The following is a 17,700-nucleotide window of genomic DNA, read 5'->3' on the forward strand; positions in this document are numbered from 1 at the left end:
AACAACTACATTACAGTCTAGATTTGGTACTAATGATAAACAATTTATACTCTCCCATACACATGGTATCACTATATGTACTCAACATTATTATCATCATCCCCCTTCTCTTATACAGACAAAGTAACCTCAGTCATTTTGCTATTCTTTTGTTACCCATTTTTCAGTACTTTCATTATTTCCACTTTTCCCCTTTATGCTCTTGTCAGCTGATTAAAATATAGAGTTCAAAGGCAGGCAAACAATGTTGGATACAGGGAGAGTCACTCTGTGGGGCCTTTGATGCTATGTCCTTATCTATACATTTTTCAAGACCAATAATCTCTTACCTACAGGCATTACTGACTCATAGTTAGTTCTCAGGCCTTTTTGTTTGTTTTTTTTTTGCGGTACGCGGGCCTCTCACATTGCGGAGCACAGGCTGCGGGCGCGCAGGCTCAGCGGCCATGGCCCGCGGGCCCAGCCGCTCCGCGGCACGCGGGATCCTCCCAGACCGGGGCACGAACCCGCGTCCCCTGCATCGGCAGGCAGACTCTCAACCACTGCGCCACCAGGGAAGCCCAGTTCTCAGGTCTTTTTAATCCACAGTGCTCTTCCCAGTCATGACCAATTTTATATCTGTGAAGTCATTGTGAGATTTCTTATATTTGGGGATTTAATGTCACTCTGCCCACTACATCTCCAATTATAATTTTGTTCTCCAGCTGTGTTCACTGTGTCGATAATAGATCTCTGCTCTAAGTTACAATAAAACCAAATAAATTCAGGTCTTTGGGATTCTCCTTGAAGGCCCTTTTGGTTTAGTAATGAATTATTGGTCATTATCTAACCTCTAGAAATTTGCAACATATTTTCAATGTTTAGAAGTAATATGAGCAAAGAAAATATTTTTTAATGTGTACATGGCTCTGCCTAAGGCTTATCAAATAATAAATACAAGTTTATAATTTATTGTTTTAAATTCCACATTATCTTTCTCTATGTGAAAGGATCTGGTTTTTTTTTACCAAAAAACATTAAATATTACAAAAGAATTTCTCAGTACATGATTGCCAACATTATGGGATAGTTACAAATTCATCCAAATGAGCTCCGACTTAATTTTATAATAATATATTACTTAGAATTCCATTAAAACTAGACAGTAAAGTCTTAATTTTAGTGAATCCTAGAAAAATTAAATTGAGTTTGTTGCTAGATTTACCAACACCTGAGTTCCTGGAATATCCTGGAAGATGCCCCTTAGAAACTTTAAGAAAAAAGAAAGAATCTTTAGAGGGAAAAAGTAGTTAATAGGAAAGGAATAGCTGACTCTTCACAAGTGTAGTGAAGTGCCTCAAGATGCAAAGTCAAATTACATATAGCTGTCTAATACTGACTTACTACTGCATATGCTCTTGAGTTTTCAGTTTTTCTCATGAGTTGTGACAAGATGACAACAAAACTACTGCCTTAATTACAGGAAGATTGGAAGGTGTTTAACAGCCCCTCGAGATGACTGGAGAAATTTCACATGAAACACAAACCTCAAGACTAGCGTTTAAATATGCCAAGATAAAAATTTTAAAGTTACACAGAGACTATAATCTCAATATCTTTATCCATTCTTTGATATATGCTACTGTTTACATTTTGAATCAAAAGCCTACTACCCTTGTTTTTTTTTTTTAATACATTTATTTATTTATTTTTGGCTGTGTTGGGTCTTCGTTGCTGCACACGGGCTTTCTCTAGTTGTGGCGAGCAGGGGCTACTCTTCTTTGCGGAGCACGGGCTTCTCATTGTGGTGGCTCCTCTTGTTGTGGAGCACAGGCTCTAGAGCACAGGCTCGGTAGTTGTGGCACACAGGCTTCGTTGCTCTGTGGCATGTGGGATCTTCCCGGACCAGGGCTCGAACGCATGTCCCCTGAATTGGCAGGCAGATTCTTAACCACTGTGCCACCAGGGAAGCGCCTACTACCCTTTTTTTTAAAAGCAAAATATAAATATATTTTCTGAAGAGGAGTTACTGCCCTGATTAGAAGTCTTCTCTTCCCCACAGTATTATTCAACATTAAAACCATGGATGCTATAAAATGATGAATTTCTAATAATGTATTATTTCACCTAGTGGCATTATTTTTGTTTATTTGTTAGGCCAGATCTCACATATGAGAAAAGTTCTCCCGAAACCACTTCACAGCTTGCCACTGTCCTCAGTATTTGAAGATGACATACCTCATCATGATTGCTCTCCAAATGTAAGAGTTGAGGAAGAAACCAATGTACAATAATGCTTCCCACATATAGAGATGGCTCTTTACTTTTCAGTATCTCTTAGACTTGTCGACTGCCCAGATATTTTATTTTAAAAGATCCACACGCTTCTGACTGCAGCATGCCAAACTGCTCTGTCTACCCCCATGGTCCCCAACCCCACCACGTGCTTAGACTTTCAGCAGCTAGGAAAACTTCCAGGCTTTTCTATTTTCTTTTCCTTTGCCTGCCTTTGCTTCTCTTCGGTCCACTGTACAAAAGCAGCTCAGGAATCTGTCATTCATTCTCCAGAGAACTACAGCCTGGGAAGGTTATGCTGTGATGAGCCACGACACTTCTGTGATGGCACAATGGCTATGTTCCAGCCCTCGCTTTGAATGATCCTATCTCGCCAGTTAGTGTAAAGTGTTGCCCATTTCTGGGCCAGTGAGTTCAGGAGCAAGGTTCTAATGAAGGCCTGCTAGGGCCGTGGAACTCTACGTAGGGACCGTCCCTGTCCTCTGACCACTACTAAATCAACAACTGTTCCTGGGGTTAAATGCATGTCAAAAGAAAGTGGATCATTCGTGTGGCCTGTGCGTTCAAAAGCCAATGGATTTCATCTCTAAAACTTCCATATTACTAATAAGGTAAAATATGGTTTACTGAGTGATCCAGGAATAACCAAAATGACTACTGCATTGGTGGTCAATTTAGATGAAGATAATTAAATTTATATTATTTATTCTTTAGATATAGGACTGAAGTCCAAGCCAAAACTGATGAGTTGATGCTCATATTCATAGCTAAAAAATTTTAAAACGAATAACTCAACAACTTTAGGAGACTCTCCTAATGATTTTACTGACCACTTAGGGTACAGCCTAAACACCCAGGTTTCACAATGGATTATCTCATCCAGCTCCTGTCTTCAGACAGGCGAAAAATTTCTACCCCATTTTATGCCAGGCAAAAAAGTTCAAGGGCTGTTACTTGAGAGGAAGAAGCTGGAGAACGTAGATACGCAGCTTCATAATTCACCCTACCTCTGCTCTACCTCAACGCTCCATGCACTTTATCCTAACACCGGTATACGAGGAGAATTAGGAGAAATTTAAAAATTCAATAAAGTTTAGAACTAAAACTGTGGTTTGTGTCCAAACTAGTTTGAGTATTTCATTATTTGGGTGATCTCTTTTTTTTTTTTTTTTTAGATAATGTCTTAACCCAGTAGGTAATTTAAAAAAGAAAAAAGAATGAATGAAGAAAAGATAAAAGAAGAAAATGTCTCTAAACCTGATGTTGATGTCTCTAAGTGATTATAAAGAGCTGAGCAAATGCTGATAGTAAAAATATGAATGCTTTCATTTCCAGAGTGGAGGGTAAGTGAAATTTAACTCATGAAAATAATAATACACTTTTATTAAAACATTACGTTTCTGGAACATGTTTTAGATATATTATTTGTTATATGATATTATAGCTTATATTTTAAAGATATTTATTTTATTAAGTAAGTAAAATTTTGCTCTCTCCAAAATAATATTAATTTTTAGCTGAGAACACTGTGATTGACTGTGCATCATTATTTTTGAAAATCTTGCTTTAATTTTTTTTATACAACAAACATATATCTCTCACAATCCTGGGAAGTCCAAGATCAAGGTGCCAGCAGACATGGTGTGTGATGAGAGCACACTTCTTGATTTTATGTAGGAGGTTGTGTTCATGGTAGAGAATCTTGTTTAATATTTTTGATACAGCAACTGTAAAGTCTGATTTTAAGTTGTTTATCTTATTACTTTCATTTTATTACATTATATTTTATTTCATTACATAAATGACCTCTATGCCGTGTCTATAGGGCCTATAAAAACAATGTAAAATTTACACTCAGGGTGAGGTTCATTGTGCCTATATATACACGTTTCAAACTTTACTGATAATATGAAAACATATTGGCCAATTTCTTGTTACATATGTTTAGGTTGTCATTTTTATATCAATGTGGCTGAAAAGAGTGCCATATAAGGGGTCCAGGTCTCAGATCCATCAGAGAAGACCAATAAATAGTGCAGTAGTGAGAGAAAGGGAGAGAGAGAGGGAGAGAGAGAAAGAGGGAGAGAGAGAGAAGGAGAGAGAGAGAGATGGGGAGAGGGAAAGGGAGAACACTTCTGCTAGTCCCCAGGGACCAGAGCTCCCACCCTTCTCTCAGGACACAGGGCATCATCTACTGTGCACGCCAGACCCAGGAGCAGCTGCACTGTCTGTGTTAGGAGAGTGTTAATTAAATATTATGAATTTATAGACACAAACAGCATATAAAGAGAGTTTTAGTGTTTTGTTCCCATACATTCCAATTTGGAGTCTCTGTGCTTTAGAGACATCTTCACTTTGATTTCTCTTACCTTGACTATTTCCGGTTTACTTTATCTCTCTTACCTCCATTAGACTGTGAACTCTCTGAGGACAGGATTCTTGATTACCTTATTTAGCACCTCATCCCTGCAACTTATAGCAGTACTTAGCACATAGCTGGTGTTCAGTGAATATTTGTTGAGGGACTAAAGGAATAGATGAGTGAATTTGCCAACATGGTCATGAATGAGTTACGATGGGACTTCTGCCCTTCCCTCTTCACCCCTCCTTTGCCTGACTCTATCCTTTGGGCATCATCACCATTAACTGTTCCTGAGTTCTGCGACTTCTCCTGGATTCTGCCGCAGCTACCAACTACCTCATCTCACCCACACATTGCCAGTACCCCCCTCCCCCATATTAGTCACTTAAAAGGCTTCACTTCTGCTATGTCTGCTATCTCCTGCTCAGCCACATGCGTCTGATAAACTGGGGTCCTTAACATGGTTAAATTGTCCCATTTGCCATTCAGAAGTGGGTGAGCAGTATCTAATAAGACTAAATATAATAATAGTAGTATACTACTATTATTAATAGTAGTAATAATAGTAGCCACTAGGTTGGATTTTTATTTATATAGACCACATCTAATTCTTACAGCATTATACCCACTTCACATGAGGTTAAATGACTGGCCCAAAGTCACACTGTTAACAATTAACTAAGCAGAAATTCAAGCCCACGTCCTTAGGCTTCAATGTCTACATTCTTTTCACCACAGGAGACAACCATCACCAAAGCAGCACTGCCTGCATCTCAGGGATATATAGAGGTTTTGTTGATAGTTTCAAGGTTTTCCCACCACTTAATGATACAAGCAAGGGTCTGTGAGTAATTCTCCTGGAAATATTGCTCACCTGTAGTCAGAGGATCAAGTTTATCTACTCCTTTCTTTCTTTATATGGTTCTTTCTCAGGAGAGGTTTGCTTGCTTTCAAATTTCTGTAAGCCTACCTCATTAATGAGACTTCTGGAGGGCAGAGCCTATGTCTTTGTTCTCTCTATTCCTAGAGACAGTATCAAGTATATCCTATTGTAAGGACTCATCAAACACATTTTGAATTTATGAATTAATTAAATTGAATTGAATTGAAGGATTAGTTGTGTACACAGAGGTAGCAAGATTAAGTAATGCAAAGAGTACTGGTCAGAAAGATCTCTTTAATAGAAGTTCAGTGCCATTTAACCATAATCTTGAGCAAGTTACTTAACCTGACTCTTTGTTATCACCTACAATCTCCTAGGATAGTTGTGAAGATCAAATGCCCAAATCTCAGTGCTTTTTAGAGAATGTGTTAAGTCCAAAGTAGGGAAGAAAATGGAGCTGTGTTAAAGCAAGAGTGGCTGAAAGAACTGACCTTGGGCAGACTCATCTTCCCTGCTAATTGGTTTATTTTCCTTTACCGCCAATGATTTTTGATTTTTTTTTTTTTTTTTTTTTTTTTGCTGTACGCGGGCCTCTCACTGCCATGGCCTCTCCCGTTGCGGAGCACAGGCTCCGGACGCGCAGGCTCAGCGGCCATGGCTCACGGGCCCAGACGCTCCGCGGCATGTGGGATCTTCCCAGACCGGGGCACGAACCCGTATCCCCTGAATCGGCAGGCAGACTCTCAACCACTGTGCCACCAGGGAAGCCCCCACCAATGATTTTGATCCACCACCACCCCCAGTCTGTCCAGCCAGTCAGCTCCCCCAAGCATCTTGTCTCCTCCCTATCTCTCACACCAAAAGACCAAGTTTTGATATTTCCAACTTTTAATATCTATCATATCAATAAATTGGTCTCTTCTCTGTTCCCTCTGGCTTGGCTTTATTCCAGTCTCCATCACCTCTCTTCTGGTCAACTGCTGTAGCCTCCTGGGCTTCCTGCTTCTAGCTGGGCTTTCAAAACCAAACCAAACAAAGCAAAACTTTCTCTCCCCAAATGTTACTAGTGTGGAGCGTCCACATCTACTGGATTTTCTGGGGTTGTACTGATTTTAAAAGTCATCTCCATATAGCTGTAGAATGTCCTTGGAGAAAATTCTTTATTTTCTAATTTTGTTTTTTTCATAGAAAACAACTTCCTATGTTGGGCCATATGCCCCAGTTTTTAATTCAGAAGGCATGGTCACCATAACCTGGAAATGCCTTGTGCCCAGAAAAAGGGAAGAAAAGTCTCTTCCTCCCTCTTCTAGTTCAAAATGAGTTACCCCCAGCTCAGACCTCAGACTTCAGGCTAATAGTTACAGCAGTATAGCTGAGGAGCATTATGCTCTCACTAGGCTTATGTGGACCAAGCTTTAAATCAAACAGTGATTTATAACATTGATTCTTTGGAAAAGGGCATTTGGGTCCCACACAACAATCTAACAAATGCATTTTGGTAAAACAATCCATTTGCAAGTTGGACGCTGCCTTTATTACGAAGAAAATAGTAAATCAAGAATTCTCATCCCTAACTTCAACATTGCTAGAAAGGAGAGAATTGTGCACTAATCGTTTAATTGATGAGCAGAAAAGAAAAACTTTATTTCAAGCAATGCTTTCAAATCATTTCCTGTGACTCTGTTTCAGCTGTCTGCCTGATAAAATTCTGGAAATCTTTTTTTCTACATTTTCTTTTCCTTTCCGTCACCAACACTCAGTAAGATTTCATTCTAGGCCTGAGAATATTATTTGCTTTTCAGTAGACTCTGGTGGTAATAAAGCATTACTCATTTCGCTGTTTTATTTTCTTGAGACACAGAGCAAACATGCAGTAAGTGATAGCTCTGTTCAAACGCTACTGTATAAAACAAGTGAGCGAGACTCATGACTCCTATCTCATCATGGAGAAATGGAATGATTTCAAGAACAGCACAAGCCAATACATTAAATGAAGGGATTTGTATCTCTTGAAAAATTTCACCGTAATTCCTCCAAAATATTTTAGAACAATTTATTGTGTTTTATGGTAACACCTTCAAACTAGGAGCTCTTTCTCCTTGATTTTAATGAGAGAGGGAGGTTACTGCTTACATGATTATGTACTGAGGTTATTAAATTTTATAAGATCTTTTTTGTTCTGTTGTTTGGCTTTCCTTTTTAAGATTACATTAACGAATCAGATTTTGCTGAGAAACTATTTACAGTTTTTACCAAATGCTTCCCTTGAGGAAAACAGTGATTTTCTTCACTACTGCAAATACCAAGAATAGTATGGTTTTCTCTAGATGAGTGAAACTAGAGAATTCTCTCTCTGAGAGCATAAAGCAAACTGATTAAGTCAAAGAGGTGTTATAATCCCTATGGGAAGGCCACATCCTTTACTTTTTAAATATTCCCAGCAAAAATCAAGGAGATCTCACAGGAAGTCACACCATGATCCATCATCATATCTAAGCTGTTTGCAAGCCCTAAGCAGGTCAGCATAATTTACACTTGCTAACCATGTAAACACATATGAGACCCCTAATTACTGTGAGTAACCTAGCATGTTCTCTCTTTTTTAAATAATAAGAAGTAGGTTAATAAAAAGGTAAGTCTCTTTTGTTAAATTGATTAAATATATTTGTATATATGTTACTTTTCAATCTGTCATAACAGCAACCTCAGATACAATCCATTTTTAAGCATTTATGTTTAAAACATGGTACCCATTCTCCTATTTTGATAAACATTCTCAATGTTCAAAATGCATGAAACACATTGCCAGATTCAATTATAAGAATTTATTTAATGTTACTGAAGGATCCATATAGCAAAGAGATTAGACTTGAGCTCCAGTGCAAGACTGCCTGGGTTCAAATCACAGCTCTCCCACAGATGGGCTATGGGCAATGAACAAGATTCTGACCTCTTTATAAACCCCTGTTTTTTCATCTGTAAAATGAGAATGAAAACTGTCCCTGTCCTGTATGGTTGTTGGGATGATTAATACCCTTAGAAGAGCTCAGGACCTTGCATGTGGGAATACACCCTGATATTATCTTAAAGTAGTAACACGCATCTTGGGGTTTTGGGCATTATATTTGATACTTTTTCCAAAAATAAAATGTAAAATATTAGCATATCTTTATGTGTGATTGAAGAAGTTACAGTTTTAGCCCTTGACTCTGATGAGAACAGGAAATTCTGCATTCTGCTTTTCAGTTTTAACAACTCAAGTTTTAGTAAACAATTGATACTTGAAGTATACAAGCTTTTCTGCTCTGAAGTTAATCTGTGCTAACTATATCCATAATTTTGTTTCCACTATTCACAAGCAAATAAGAACAGGAATGTACATCAAAGGACAAATATAAAAGAAGAAAATAAAATTCTTGTACAGTATATTTCACCTACTCTGGCAAATTGACACTATTTAATAATGTTTGTCCAGTGAAATTAATTTGAATCCTTGAGTCGTGCCTTATATATGAGATAATAAATTTATTGAAAATTGTGAAAATACACATTTTTCCAGACTCCTGATTTGCATCTATCTGTTCCTTATAGGAACAAATGGTCTAGCAACCACTACTGAGGTTGGCTGTCCTCAGACTAACTCAGTGATGCTGTCTCACATTTCTGAGTTTAGCAATCTGGAGACATATGGGGAACGTGTGAGCTGGTCAGCAATCAGCAGAGCTTGATTCAGTCACAGAATATCAATTAAGAGAGAGTAGGCTAATGTTCCTTCCACTAGAGAAATGACTGGAATATTATGTCTCCCTTTGCCTACCCAGTGACAGCTGACTTGTGCCCATAAACTGGTGCACGGACCTGAGTTTACCTACTTCGATCAGCTTTATTTTCATTAATATGCCCAAGCTGTGACTTTGCAAGAATATTCCCCGAGGGTATTCGTATTTGCAGTGATCTAATATACACACTGATATTGGCACACTCTGTAACACAGTCTTGAAATCGCCACACACGATTCACGAAAAGCAGTGTGGCTTTGCCCTAAAGATGATCCTACTGTTCAGTGACTTTGAGTGCTGAGCGTTTTCTTGTTCATGACAGCAAAAAACACCTACCCTCTCAAATGCCTGGAATTTGTGTAAAAAGATAGAATGAGATGGAAGAAAGAGAGCGAGAAAGAGAGTGCCTGCACAGAGAGCTTATCCCTGTTTACATTTTCATCCTGTGTCTACTGGATTGATCCCCTACTTCATGTCACCTCACCAGGCTGACAGCAATTCTAGCAGAGAGACACAGGGTAAGAGGGACTTTGATTCATCCCCTCCCCCTAAGTCCCTGCCTGTCATTGTCTGCTCCTGAGTAAGCAAAGTGAACATGGTCAGAGAGGTCTGGGGCTGCAGGAGCTGTGTTTTCCAATCTCAGGGGCGGCCACCTTCTCATCAACAAATCCATGCAGGCATTCTCTGCATTATGCCGTTTTTCACTCACAAGTTTTGTTCTTCACCAGAGAAGCACTTAGCCCGAATAAGACAATTCACTGTGGAATTTTGTGTGTGTGTGTATGTGTGTGTGTGTGTGTGTGTGTGTGTGTGTGTGTGTGTGTGTAGATAGACTGAGTGAAAGATTGAAAATTTAGAGGTTTATTTTAAGCCTTCATCCCTATTTTTAAAATGCTAATTCCTCCCCCCTTAGTTCTTCCAAAAATTGCTCTGCGATGTGATCACAAATACTCATGTGCATAAATTCCCATTATCATAATAGGAGCACTGCAGTGAGGCTTCTCCTGAAAATAAATTACTCTGTAGAATATATTAGGAGAACTAAACCCAAACAAGCTAAATTGTGTGTTCTCCCATCCTGTAAGTTAAGCATTTGAAGATACAAAACCAATTGCATTTTTCATTTTACATGTATTTTGTTTTCTTTTTTTATTTGAATCTTATCTGGTTCACCTACTCTCTCTCTTTTTCTTTTTAAGAAATAGAAGACATTTCAATTATTAAATTTCTTATTTTCTTTCAGTAGTCTTAATTGTTCTTTTAGCTGCCCCTCTCTTTTCAACTCATTGTAGTCTGTGTCAATATCCACGGCTGACTACAAACACATGAATATGTATGTTCTCAAAGGGAGGAGAGGCACCCACTAGGGCAGTGGGCAGTCTAAAGGCAGAGAACAGGCTGAAAGTGTGTGCTCTCGTTCTGATATTGCATAACCTTGAGTTCGTCACCAACTTGGTTTTCTCTCTCATTTCTAAAATAGGGGCAAACAGACCAACTCTCCTACCAATTTCTCAAGGATGGTATAGTTACACAGATTATATAACCTATAGGAAAGGACTTTAAACTTTAGGACAAGCATCGTTGAATTCAAGGTGATTCAAATTAATGATTCTCATCTTCGAATTTCTGGTAAATATTTGTTAGCAACTTTTAGATATGTTTGTAGGTTAGTTTAAAATTTTTAACTACTGGGGAAGTGAATATGTTTGACCCGTATTCAAAAGGGCTAGGGTTTCAATGCCTGCATTACATAGGGTTTTACCCTTAGGGATGAAGGTTGCTGAGAATGTTAAAATCACCTTTAAAATGACTCAGAGGTGTCTCTGCCTCTCTTGCTCCCAGCGGTAACTACCACTGTCACTGATTCAAGGGGAGACAATGGTTAATTAAGAACTAACTTGATGACATCTGGACTAATTTTAAAATATATAAAATCTTACTTGATGCATTTTAAAAACTGAGCTCTGAGGGGTTTTCTTTTAAGTTCAATGTGAGCTTGAGCTTGTGAGTCAAGTGGATACATTAAAATATCTTTAAGTTAAGATTGAAATTTGTTTTAGATTATGCTTGTCATGAAAGGCATAAACCAGCCCACCTTCTTTGTGAATATATCAGACAAAGGCTGTTCATCATCCTATCCATTTTATCTTCGACGGGCACAGCTCCACTCAGCTTTTTACTGATTTATAAGAGAGATCCACACAGGTAAGAGGTGATACTTGGCCAAGTAGAGAGGTTCATAAGAATTTTTCAGATGCATGTGATCCTTTTTGCATGTCTTCTTTTCCACATTTGTCTATCAGGAATGGTAACTTTTTACATCAATTCCAGCATATTGCTTGTGCCCCTTTCATGTCTTGGCTGGCTACAAAGTACGTGTATACCAGACTTTTCAATGACACACAGGTAAAAAGCAAACTCCCTCAAGCCAAGCGGAAAAGGATTTAAAACTCAGTGTGCATCCCCGTTAGGGGAAAGGGACACTATTGCAGAAACAAAAAGTGAAGAGAAAATTCTATCCTTGGAAGCTTCACAACGACACAACCACAGCTTTTCATGTAATAGCTCAAATGTTCCCACTACAGCCATTAACAATGTAATGAAACAAATCACTTGCTATCCGTCACAATTATGATCGATGGAATCCAACTGGTCTAACGTGGGAGAAAAAAATCACATCTCAAAGTGGATTCATTTTAGAAAATAGTGAAGTTTAGCAGGGAGGGATGACACTTATTTCCTATAAACAGTATCAGCAGGCATTTCATCTATCTAAACCAATAGATTACTGTCTTGCTATATCTTTCCCCTGCAATTTTCCCTTTTTATTTTATTAGGCCTAGTGGAAGATTTCTGGCTGCCTGTGTGAACAAGAGAACTAGTTTAGGACCACACAGAAAGTAATATTGAGATAAATATAGCAAAACTGTGTTAGAATTGCTCATTCTTTATTCTGTAGGTAACTACTCTTGCTTTTTTGAGTTTTCATTTTTTCTGACCGGGCTTCCCTATTCCTACCACCTTCAGAAGTCTCTTTAATCGGGGTACGAGTTGCTACACTTTGTAGGTGATAATAACAAAGACCTATATTTAGAGTAGATAATGTACTATATTATAATAGGCATGTGGCCAGTGGCTTTATGCTACACTTCAGAAGTCAGTTCTGTTTTAAAAGTTATGCCTATGAGTTTAAATATCTTCTCCTTCTGAGAGGGAAAGAGATAATGCAGAGGGTGCTTGATTTAAACTCATTCACAGGACAAAATATAATCATAATCATAGATAACACTTACTAAATGCCTGTTATATACCAAATAAGCGTGTGTGTATGATCTGAATTCATTCTGCATTCCTGTGGTCTTAGTAGCTCATTTTTTAACCTCATCTTATGGACTGGGAAGCTGAGGGTTACAAAGGCTAAGCAACTTTCTCAAGAGCAACGAGCTAGTAAATTGGACTGGAATTAGAATATAGGAATGTCTTCCTGAGAGTCCATGTTCTACGCATTGATGAAAGTTCCTCAAGTTTGAAAATTCTTTCAGACTTAAAAATATACATGCGTATCATTAGGCACATAACATTCGTTGTAGTGGTGGTACTTATCAATACCACAAAGCTTAAAATCACTGTCACTGTGTAGAGCAATGGGCACCAATGTATTCATCAGTAAGTTCATACCGGTCACTGATCTCCCATAGGCGGGACCTGCTTATAATGTGATCAAGCAGATAATGCAGAATTGTATTTATATTAGTATTGAAATGAAGATATAAGAACGTAAACTGAAAAAAACATTGTAGTAAAGTGCAACCCCTGAGAATATGATCTACAACCCCAAATGGAGAAACCGTGCCCTCCATCACACTGACACAGAACGAGCTCAGGGCTGAGTACTGTGGCTGCATTTTGGGAAGTGGTAGGTGAAAATGTGCTGATTCTTCTAAACAGAGGCATTCTGTTTTCCTAAGAGGCATATGTTATGTAAAAACATTTCATCACTGACCCCTGAGTTAAACAGCTGCCGTCACAACCTTGAGGAAAGTGGGCCTCTATCTAAAGGGATATGAGTGGGCACAAAACTCCAAGCCTGAAGGTATCTTCCCCTCTGTTTCTCTCTCTTTAATACAGCAGACATTCTGAGAAAGGCATGAATTGTAGAAGATGACTGGTACAGAAAGAGCAAGAAAAAATAAAAATAAATAAATGCTTGAGACGCAGATAAATTTAAATTTAAATTTCATTCCTGGGCAGTGAAAAGCTAGTGGATGCATGCAATAGGGGAGGGAAGTCAAAGAGTACAGAGTTGGGCCAAAGAGACTATTTTGAAGTAACACCTTGGGTTTATTGGAAAAGTGAGATGAAGCAAGGCCTGGAGAACTCTTAGAGGACAGGAAATGTGGCTTTCCTAAAAAGGTGAGCATTTATTAGGACCCAATGTGGGTCCTAATAAATATTAATAAACAGGATAAATAAAGAGGTGTCAAGGCCCCAAATTAAGAAATGACTAAACTCTGAGTAATGATTTGGTGCTAGAAATGGCTGATATTTAACACATTTGGGGTACTCCAAAAATAATGATTAAATAATAACCAGAAGGATATAGTTAATTAGCTTCTCTCAGGAGAAATGACGTTTTAGAAGTGTTTAAGGAAAGTTTTGTGCTGGAAAGGGAAGAACTTAAAAGAATGAAGACTATTCCTTAGCGAAGCCAGGAGATCATTAGTGCAATAAAGCTAAGGGTGGGCACAGAGGTTGAAATGAGGTTCTATGTCCCAACCTGTGAATGAGGAAATGCCTGTCTAAAGAAAAAGCTCAACCTATTGCTTAAACATTTAGAAAAATGTTTAAGAAAAAAAGAATTATTTCTCATTAAAGACCAAGTTACTGAATAAAGGACTTTGTGATGCTTGCTTTTATATGTTCACTTGACTGGACTAAGGGATGCCCAGATAGCTGGTAAAACATTATTTCTGGGTATCTCTGTGAGGGTGTTTCCAGAAGAGATCCCCATCTGAATCTGTAAACTGAGTAAAGAAGATCACCTTCACCAATGCGGGTGGGCATTATTCAATCTGTTGAGGGCCTGAAAAAAGAGAACAAAAAGGCGGGGGAAGGGTGAATTTGCTCTCTTGGCTTGAGCTGGGACACCCATCTTCTGCCCTTGGAAGTCGTGGCTTCTGGTTTTTGGATTTTCAGACTTGGACCAGAATTTACAGCATCAGTTCCCTTGGTTCTCAGACCTCTGGACTCAGAACAAATTATACCGCTAGGCTTCCTGGGCCTTTACCTGGCACACTGCAGATTGTGGGACTCCATAATCATGTGAAACAATTCCTATGGTAAATCTCCTTTTATGTATATCTACATATATCTTATTGGTTCTGTTTCTTTGGAGAACCCTAACTAATACCGACTCCACCTCAGCTCCTGTCCATTTCATCTTTCTGGTATTGTTTTTCTAGCATATTTTGTTTTCTAATTCAAGTCTAACTATAAAGACTAGAAAGGATTTACCAAGTTGAAGATAGAAATGACAGATTGTACAGTAACTTGAAAATGAAAGAGATAAACAGACATAAGAAACAAACAAAAACATGTTTTCCATAGTACAGAGGAGGACTAAAGAGTTACACAGCTCATTCTGAGAATGGAATATGGAAGCTAGGCCAATTGTTTAAATCACTAATTCTCCAATAACTCAGTTCAGGTGGGCATATATAGAATAAGAAAACAAAACAAAAGACAAAACCAAAACAAAACAGTGGTTTATATTCATGCTAGATCACCAATGTGTTTCAAATTTTCTGAGCTCCCCAAATTGAGTTGGCAACTGCCTATTTTGTACTCAAATCCGTATTTTCAATCTTCTTTTATTATAGTACATTTTTCACATTAGTTTGTTTATGTTTTAGTTATGCCCATTATACTGTGAGCTTTTTGAGGGCACTAACCATATCTTATTCGTGTTTAGCCTATCCTGGGAAATAGTTGGCTCAATAATTGTTTGTTGAAATTAATTGAATCAAATTAAAATGATAGCACAGGTTTAAAATATTAACTAATCCCAACTGGTTGCTCCATGTTACCCACACGACTTAATTATGATTCTTCTATAGCCTTGCTACTCAGGGTGATCCACAGAACCAATAGCAACGGCAACACCTAGGAGCTCGTTTGAAATAGACTCAATTCTCAGGCCCCATCCCACACCTACTGAGTCAGAATCTGCATTTAAACAAGATCCCCATATGATTCATCTGCACATTTGAAGTTTGAGAAGCACTGATTCATCTATATTAGGTCAGTTTTCATGTATCTATTTTTCAATAAGCACTTATTGTGTCTCCTGTGTGCAGAGAATGGTTCAAGGCACTGAGGATAAAATGAAAAACAATAGGTACAGATCTTATAAAGTTTGTATTTCTAGCAGCAAAGACATGGTAAAAACTCTTTTACAATGACTTATTTAATTAGAATATAATGATCGCTCTGTTGGAGAAGTATAGGAGCTATGAGAGATCTGGGGAATGAGGGAAGGTTTTTCTGAGAAACTGAGGTTTGAACTAAGATCTTAAGAATGAGTAAGGGTTAGCTAGGGAAAAGCCTGTGGATAGAAGAAGGGCTTCTAGGAGAGGGGATAGCAAATGTGAAGACTGCAGGACAGAAAGATGTGTGGCATTTTGGAGGAACTTAAAATAGCCAATGTGGTTGTAGTTCAGAGAGTGAGACGGACAGTGGAAATAGATGAGACACAGCTGAGATACATCATTCAAGACCTTGAAGATAATGCTGAAGAACTGATTTTGATCCTAAGAGCATTGGAAAGCTATTGAAAAGTGTTAAGCAGCATATTAATATGATAAAAATGATAAAATGATAAAAAAAATGAAAAAAAAATGATAAAAATACATTAAAAAAACTCTCTGGCTGCAGTATAGAAAATAGAAGAAATTCAAAGTTGAACGCAAGGAGGCTGTTCTAGTTATCTATTGCTCCTAACAAACTACCTCCAAAACTTAGTGATCTAATGCAACTCTTTTATTTTTCACATATTTTATGGGTCAGGAATTTGGGAAGGATTCAGCTGGGTAGTCCTCTTATTCGTGTGGTGCCAGTTTAGGCATCTGGGGCTGGAAGATCTGCCTCCAAAATCAAATGTCTGCTGCCTTGGTTCGTCCTCTCTCTTTCTTTCTTCCCTCCCTCCCTCTCTCCCTCCCTCCCTTCCTCTCTCCCCCTCCCCCTTTCCTCTCTCTCTCTCTCTCTCTCTTCCTTCCCTCACCTCTCTCTCCCTCCAAGACATCTTATCCTCCAGTGTCTCTGTCCATGGATTAGGCTTCTAATAGTATGGTAGTCTCAAGGTTCCAAGAGCGAATACTACAAAAACAAGACGTACAAGCTGCTAGTTTTTTAAGGCTTGAGTCTGGAAATTGGGACAGCATGAATTAAAGCAGTCAGAGAAGCCAGCCCAGATTCACGGGGAGGAGATTTAGAACACAATCCCCCCTCCCCTGCCATGGGTGAAGAAGAATTTTGAACCATCTTTAATTTACCATAGAAAGGAAGTTGACAATTATGAAAATAACATGATTTTTGTCATCTCATCAAAGTCTATTTTCTAATTTGGAGGAAAGTCTCATGTCAAAATAAGTCGGATATGTCCATCCCCTGATACTTGGGATATGGGCATATTTCCTAGTCTTAGCCAATCAAATATTCTCAAACAGAAGTGTGACTTTGAATGAAGAGACCTTGGCTTTGATATCTGTAGTCTTACTTCCCATGGTATCTGTTGATATGCTAAAACCACTTTTCCAGCATTCACCCATCAGTTACCTACCCAATATTAAGGCTACATTAATTTTCTAAGTAAGTCACCCAGAGTTGGTTTCTGTTGCCTGAAATACAGAATTCTGATAATTGGAGTAGTTCAAGTAAGAGTTAATGGTAATCTCCACTCAATGGTGGGGCTGGAAAGAGAAAGAGCTTAGCAGAATCAAACAATGGTAAGGAGGTCAAATATATTGTGTTGGATGACATATGAGATGAGGGAAAAGATTGCCAACTTATATATATGGCTGACTGCTATTTGCTGAGATGTGAAACGTTGGAAGAGGGTGACATTTTAGGGGTTCTTGCATGTTTTAAGTTTTGAATATGCTAATTTTGAAATACCTCTGAGAGATTTAAATTGACATATTATATAGGTAATTTTATATATCATTTATAGTTCTTATATGAGGTCTAGACTAGAAATAGAAATATGGTAATAAGCAGCTTATAGATGTTAAGAAAAAGCCATGTGTATGGATGAGTGACTCTGCAATGAAAAGAAACAACTTCTCCCTCTGTATCTATTTTCTGGTCAGTAGACTTTTATTTGAACAGAGGATATTCCTATACAA

The 17,700-nt window shown here is 38.2% G+C and overlaps 1 long non-coding RNA gene across 2 annotated transcripts in view; it reads left to right on the forward strand.

Moving 5' to 3' along the window:
* The window catches only part of LOC114896003, a 71,885-nt gene that overhangs the window by 8,864 nt on the left and 45,321 nt on the right, over positions 1-17,700 (forward strand). For both annotated transcript variants that reach the window (XR_003793702.1, XR_003793701.1), the window contains exon 3: positions 3,450-3,617. This is a non-coding gene — a long non-coding RNA (uncharacterized LOC114896003). The remainder of the gene's footprint in view (positions 1-3,449; positions 3,618-17,700) is intronic.

This window comes from Monodon monoceros, unplaced genomic scaffold (genome assembly GCF_005190385.1).
Source record: "Monodon monoceros isolate NGI ecotype Baffin Bay Population unplaced genomic scaffold, NGI_Narwhal_1 Super_Scaffold_15, whole genome shotgun sequence".
Taxonomy (NCBI): Eukaryota; Metazoa; Chordata; class Mammalia; order Artiodactyla; family Monodontidae; genus Monodon; species Monodon monoceros.